Below are 7,289 nucleotides of genomic sequence, written 5' to 3'. Positions count from 1 at the left end.
ATGAACGTTAAGCAATTCAAATTCACAGCATATGCAGAGGAAGAGTTTAGCCCCTTTCACACATACAGTCTTTACTGGTAAATTACCGGTAAGTTACCATTAAGAGATCATGTGTGAACAGGACCTTTTCAAAAATCCCGGTAGATTTGTTCTGGAAATCATATCGTTCTTATGGAGATGACATGATTACTCTGAGCTGTTTATAAAGCTCAGCTGCTTTTTAATTAGTTTTTCTATGTAAATATGCGCTAGATGAAGATCTTTGACCATTGTGCCATGCAGCTTTTGTCGCGCTTCTCCATTCATCAGGGCTGCGACTCTGCAATACTATTATGCACGTCTCGTGTTTATAATAGCAAAATATTCTGATTGGCTAGTAATGTTAGTTTGGTTGAGAGTGAAAAGCTGTGCTCCTCTCATACCATTGGTAGGCGAACTCATGGACTCGAAAGTGATATCAACAAGTTTTGTTTTTTTAAAATGTAGGACTATTTTTTTCCGTGGCCAAACGCTGCACGCCGGAGATCCGGCACGGTGCCGGAGAACTTTAAGCCCTGTTTGTAACATTAATTTACACATATGACGCAAAAAACGTGTCACAACATCTCCCTATAGAATGTGCGATCACAGGTGTGAATCAGCATTCAATCTGCATTTTACATCTTGAGCAGCTTGTTTAATCAGAATTTAGAATTCTGAAGAACTATCCATCTTTAAAAATGATTTTCTTTCCAACTACTGAAGCTACTACAAGATGTGCCTAACATAATGTGTGAACTTCTGTGGTTCATCTGTCTCCTTTATAGCAGAGCTTATGAGAAGCACCACCCTGTTAAATCTGAAGGGACAGTGAGCTTCATGTGTTCTTGTCATGCTTTTCTCTGTACCTCTGGTCCACCTGGGACACAGAAGGGCCCTTGTGACCCAGAGCATGTCCCTGACCTACTCTGTCTCTCTGCCTTTAGGCTAAACTCTCTCCAGTGGGAGCACATGTGCTGAGGACGATTAGGAGGCTTCCTAGAATCAACACTATTAAACCATTTCTATTTCAGCTCTGTATAATAATGGCCACTAGATTTGATATAGTTTGTTCACTTATAGAAAAGGTAGTTAGGTCTGTTTTTGCACCAAAGAATTGGTGCCAGTTGTCAATTTATTTTTTTATAGGTTTCAGTTTTAACTGGCCACTGTACTACAGTTTTCTTACCTTTACCTTTATATTGAAGTTTTATATATATATAAACTAGTAAAATGTACAAAACTGCATTCTTTGTTAATAGTTTGTAGTGAAAAAGACACACAGAAAACATATGTAAACTTTAAAGCTTAAACAATGTTAAAAACCTAATCCAGAAACTACCCAAAACAACAAAATGTACAATAAAAATTCTAAATTAAACTTAAATAAGTTTGTCTCTAATATTTAAAGATATTCTAAAACCAATATGACGGCAAGATCATCCCGACTTTTTCATGAGAAAAGTTATTGGCACCTGCAAAATGACATTACGAAAAGGCATTCAACAATATTTAGGGCTATTAATATTTACAACATAATCATGATTAAAAAGACAGAGAAGACAAGGAAAAGCATGCTTCTTACCTTCTTACAGATGATTTTCGCTATAAGATGTGGGTCAGATTGTGGAGTCGCCTTTATAAACTGAGTGAGGCCAGGAGGAATGACAGTTGTTGATAGGAGGGAGGATCTTTTTTGAGATGCTTTCTGGACTCGGTCCCTGATGGTGAATTAGACTGTGTTTTCTAGATTCTTCTGTCCTCACAGGATCAAAGCTGTTTTGGTGGGTGTTTTTTCCTGATAAAAATTCATAACATTATGACATTAACAACAATAGCTATATAACATTATGTTATGATCATTTTAAATGGCTTAAACTATTATTATTATTATTTTTTTTAATTAGACAAGGCAATTTAAAAAGCAAAGTAATTAAAAAATGATGTTCAAATGTTATCCTTGTTTAAATTTAGCATTTTGCTTTTACCGTTTTGTTCTTGAACCATAAAAATTACATCTGCTTCCAAGTAAAGTATAATCACTATTTTCTTCATTCTAAATTGACAATGTTTAATTTTAACATACACCAACAAAAAGTGAAGAGATCTGCAATGATTTTAACAATATAAGTATCGTACATCAATCACTGCATTAATTATTATATAGATTACTATGCTTAGGTGTGTCAGGACAATGAATAGACTGCATGAAGTCAGTCAGAGAGAATAAATGGGTTAGGTGAAGCATGAGACCTGCTTCGGCTCAGATTCAGCCCGTCACACAACACCTCTCCCCTGACTCTGACTTACATGCTCCAAAACTCGATCTGGGGGCTGATTTGCATCTTGGGACTGGTCCTGGTTTTGTACCACCGGCCCAGAGGCCCTCATGTCAGTCTCTAACCCCCTTTCATTGCAAACACAGAGCACAGGTGCAGGACTCTGCTGCCAGTATGTGTGTGCACTTGCATGTCTGCTGTGTGTTATGCGGCTATAATCTGATGGATTTACATGAAATACAGGCGAGTTGGAATAAACTTGGATTTATTTATCGTTTATTAAGGCTTTTCAAAGTCTCATGAAAGAAATGCTGTTTATCTGAACATGGTAAGGCAGTATAGAATTATTTGTGGTTTATGACTGCTAATTTGAATGTACTCAGTGTATTATTATGTACTTATTACTTAATTAGTGCAGTAGAACAGAGGTAAGGTAGCAGATCCGTACTCATTTTATTTTCATGTTTCAAATTTCAGTTAATTTCTTGGGGAACAGGAACCTTTTTTTCTAGTTGTGTGTCATGTTAAAATACCTTCTCCTATCCAAGCTTAATGCGTAGAGATAACTATAAGCAATCCATATACTGATTTCCCCGAAATGGGAAAAAACTGTGAAACACTGTTTGTTTGAATGCCAGTTTAACACAGCAACACTTGGTCAACCAATGGTGTGAGTCTGAGGTGGGACTATCTGTTTAACCAACCAATGGAAGATTGTGTCTTCCATGACAGAGCAATATACCAGTACATTTCTTCATGTTACTTAAGCAAATTGTACCATTAAAGCAGTGGTTCCCAGCTCCGGTCCTTGCTCTGATTCAGATCATCAGCTCTTTAAGAGAGAGCACCATGAACTGAGCTGCATTCTGATTAAAATGGTCCCTACGCAGTGCTCACTGCTCCCTATTCCCCAAGCATGTTCACTTCATCTGACAAAACTTGTTAATTCAGAACACCCTAGCACAGCATTACACACAGATGAAACTTCAATAATGCATTTGAGATGTCTGAGGAATAGAAGACCAGAATTGGGACCTGACGGATGGATGGATGGAACAAATAAATAGAAATAAACCAAGAATAAGCAGAATAGTCAACCCAAAATGAGGATCCTGGCATTATTTACTCACCCTCATGTTGTTATTGTATTTAGAACAGTGTTAAAGTACCTCTTTTCCATAATGACAGTCACTGCTATACAGTACTAAGGCAGTACCCTCCTAAAATACACCTTTGTACATTTTGTACACACTAATAAAAGGTATATTAGTGATACATTAAGTAAAATGTTGTTATATATGCTAGTTCACTCCGCAGTTAAGACAATCACATTCAGGGGTCTCATTTATAAAACTCCACGTAGATTTCATCCTAAAAGTGTACGTACGCACAAAAGCTAGATTTTGCGAAAAATTACTTCATAAATCCCAGTCAGGGGAAGATTGCACGTACGTGCATCTCTACCCTGTCTCCTCCCCGAAATAACCATATAAGGAGCTTACAACGCCTAGTTTTACTATGCATAACCTCATCTGCATATCATTTCCATGTATATTCCCATCCACGTGACACCATGTTAACGCCGTCAAAGCTACAATACATTAAGGAAATATGAGATACGGACTATAAATGCCATTTGTGCCATACATTTATTTTTATTGCTAAAAATCATCCAATATCCTTGTTATGTTTTAGAATATATATAAAAATATCCATAAAAACAAAACTGTTTAAAATAGTTATCAGATAAATATTTTAGAATAGAATCACATTCTTTAACACTAGCCAAATAGTGTTTCAATTGTTTTAAACAATTCAAATAAAATAAAATGTATTCAGTTTGGCTGATAAGATGAACATCTTTTAGCTATTTTTAGTGGAAACAGATATTAGCCTATACAGCCTATATTTATTGCAGTGTAAATACAATTGTCTGACACGGCGCATCACTGACGAAGTATATTAAAATGGAGCCGTGCAAATCTTACAGTTTTCTTCAAGTTGTATCCTTCAACAGGGATGCAAACTCATCATGGGTGAAAAAGGTGACAAAGACGCGCTCCCCCACCCCCCAATTTAAACACATTTTTAATATAATATAAAAACATAATATTTTACACCCTTTATTATTTTTAACTCTATATTTGTGCAGTAAAATTCACTTTAAAGATTCACATTTCATTCATGAATATGACATGAAATAAATTGCCTCCTGGTGGAAAACAAAGACTGATGAAAATGACATGAAATTACCTTTAATATCCAGTAGAGGGCAGCAGAGGATCACTCATTAGCTCCATTGCCATTTCCACTCCCTAGGTTTTTTTTTTTTTTTTAATGACTTGCTTTTGGATTTATTACAAAATGACTATGATGTATAGCCAGAGCAGGAAGTCACAAAGTTTAAAGTCTCATGTCATTTAAAAAATAAGTAAACAAATAAGCCCAGACACCAACAGCCTAGAAGGGTTAATTATTTAAATACTTAACTATTTAAATACTTAAATTAAGTTTATTGGTATTATGATTAAATAATGCATTAAATGTTTAGACATTTTTACGATTTAATTCAAAAACTACATTTTTTCAAACATTGAAAGGACTCATCAAAAAGAGTGCTCTAAGTTTTATCTTAACTGTAGAAGCTGCTAAATATATTCAGTCAACACAGACTTGTTGCTGCTGTAGTTTTGTTACTCTGAATTTACTCTGCATCACTTAATGCACAGGTCTGTTTTGACATCGGCTTGTCAGACAGTTTGTTCCGTCCATTCAATTAATGTAGGCCTGTTACTTTCTTCTTATTATTAGGCTTATTATTATTATTAGTTTACTTTTATTATTAAATTACAATTAATTTGCCCCACAATAATTTTATAGCATAATGCATAATGCGCTGTGAGGATAATAAAAGATTAGGTTATTAGCTTACTCCTCACTGAAATTTTGAACACTGAACGTTTTTTTAAAAACAGGTCTATTCATTTATACAATTAATTAAAGGCCTATAATTAAAATGATTAACACTGCTGTCATCAATGAAAATTAAGAGCAGCTTTATTTCAGGCACCGATTTTTTTTAAAAACAACCTGTTTAACGCACATTTCGTTTCTTCTCATGTTTTTCCCTATATGGGCCACAAGATAAATATTAAGGGAATAATTTAAGACAGTTATATACCGTTATTATCAGCATATGTTGAAGTAGATTCGTTTCTCGTTGTCTCCGAGAGAATATGCGCCGTTAATGCAGCGTTAAGATCTGTCAGATTTTTTTACTTTCACTTTCTGTATGGTGAATTGACTGAGGTTAAGAAGTTCACCGGTGTAACTCTTGCACAAGGTTTGCATGTTGCTTGTGTGATATCCATTGGCTCGCCTTCATGGTTTAAAACAGAAATATTTCCAATATTGCGACACAGTACGTCGGGTATGCTTTCTTTTCATTTTGTAGGGTATCAGAGTGAATCAGACAATTTAAGATTTGATCAGATTGGTGTTGAACATCCCAAAGAGCCAAATTCCACAAAGAGGCCCAGGATAACAAGACAACATGGCCGGACTTACCATTGGGCTTGAGTGGGCTGCAGCCCATGGGCCCCGCCTTTGCCCGTTTACATTTGTTTGATTTGTTCAGTTAAATGGCAGTCGGATATTATTAGCCGCATTACCACTGTGCACGCAATTGGGCTAGAAGGACACGTATTGATCGCGTCTGCACAGATTAGTTTATCACATGGCTCACTTAGAACAGCGCCATTAAGCCTTTAGCCTAAAAGAGCGCACATATAGAAAGATAATGATACATTTGTGAAATGTTCACGCCTCATTTCATTACAGATGATGATTCTATTATATTAATATTCCCCTAAATTAAGAGTTTTGAGTGCTCTCTCCCGTCTCACTGCCATCACACATGTGGCAGAAATGTCATCAAAATGATTTAAAAAAATTAAAACAGCCATTTAATGAGTTTCTGTTTTCATAATACATGCCTATGATGGGACTTAGTCTATCACACAAACAAGAGTCCTGTTTTTTTCCAAATATCTGCACCATCACAAATGTACAATAAACTACACTTACTGAACTTTCAGACACAAAATTCCATTTTGCTCCATCAGAAAGAAAATAGAACAAACAGCAGAACCTTTGCGTCTCTGAGCAACACAGTGTTTTGTTTCTCAGCGTTACACGGACCATAAATGATTCCATCAGGCTATAAGTACAGTCATTTGGAAGTTACAAACAGGAGTTGTTTTTTTGAAAATGGATGTCGGGAAGAAAAGCTGTTTGCTCGATGAAAAATTTTGCTCCAAACTTTTCTTTAAGCCATGTTGCTGCTGTTGTTTTTCGTCCGATGACCTCAACCCATGCCTTGCTCTCTCATTGGCTGTAGCTCGTCACGACACCTGACACCACGTGATGTCGAGGCGGCCGACCGGTCCAGATATTTGGCATGCTAGATATTTGTTTGCCGTCAGCGAGGTGTCGGCGACGTGTCAGCGAGCCTCTTTGATGCGTCGTGTGTAGTTCACACATAAAGATTGCCGAGCGCCAATCACCTGCTGATTTTCCCCCGATCACAGCCCGACCTGTCGGCGAGCTTGTTAACTTGAAAACCGGGCTTATATCGGGCTTAAAATCCTGTAATGTGAACTAGGCTTAAGACAACAAGGGAACCCCCTATACAAGCAATGCAAGTACCTCCAGATTCTAGCTGAACTGGTGCATTTAATATAAATTTTAGCCTCATTGAGAAACTCAATGCGAGGGTTACTTAAATGATTGATGGTTATTCAGGTCTATGCAATTGCACATATTGCTATAAACTTGGGATTTCACATTTTCATTCTCTTAAACTCATTCTTTCCCCACTTTTTCTCTTTCTGCAACTTGTGTGAATGTATGAGTGCATATGTTTGTGTTTGATTAGTTTATATGTCTTAGATTCATCCAATAAAGCCTTATTTATATTGAAAACAGAAGTAT

Source organism: Sinocyclocheilus rhinocerous, unplaced genomic scaffold, assembly GCF_001515625.1.
Source record: "Sinocyclocheilus rhinocerous isolate Xijiao unplaced genomic scaffold, SAMN03320098_v1.1 scaffold115, whole genome shotgun sequence".
Lineage (NCBI taxonomy): Eukaryota > Metazoa > Chordata > Actinopteri > Cypriniformes > Cyprinidae > Sinocyclocheilus > Sinocyclocheilus rhinocerous.
The sequence above is the reverse complement of the archived record's forward strand: the minus strand, read 5'-3'. Positions refer to the sequence as shown.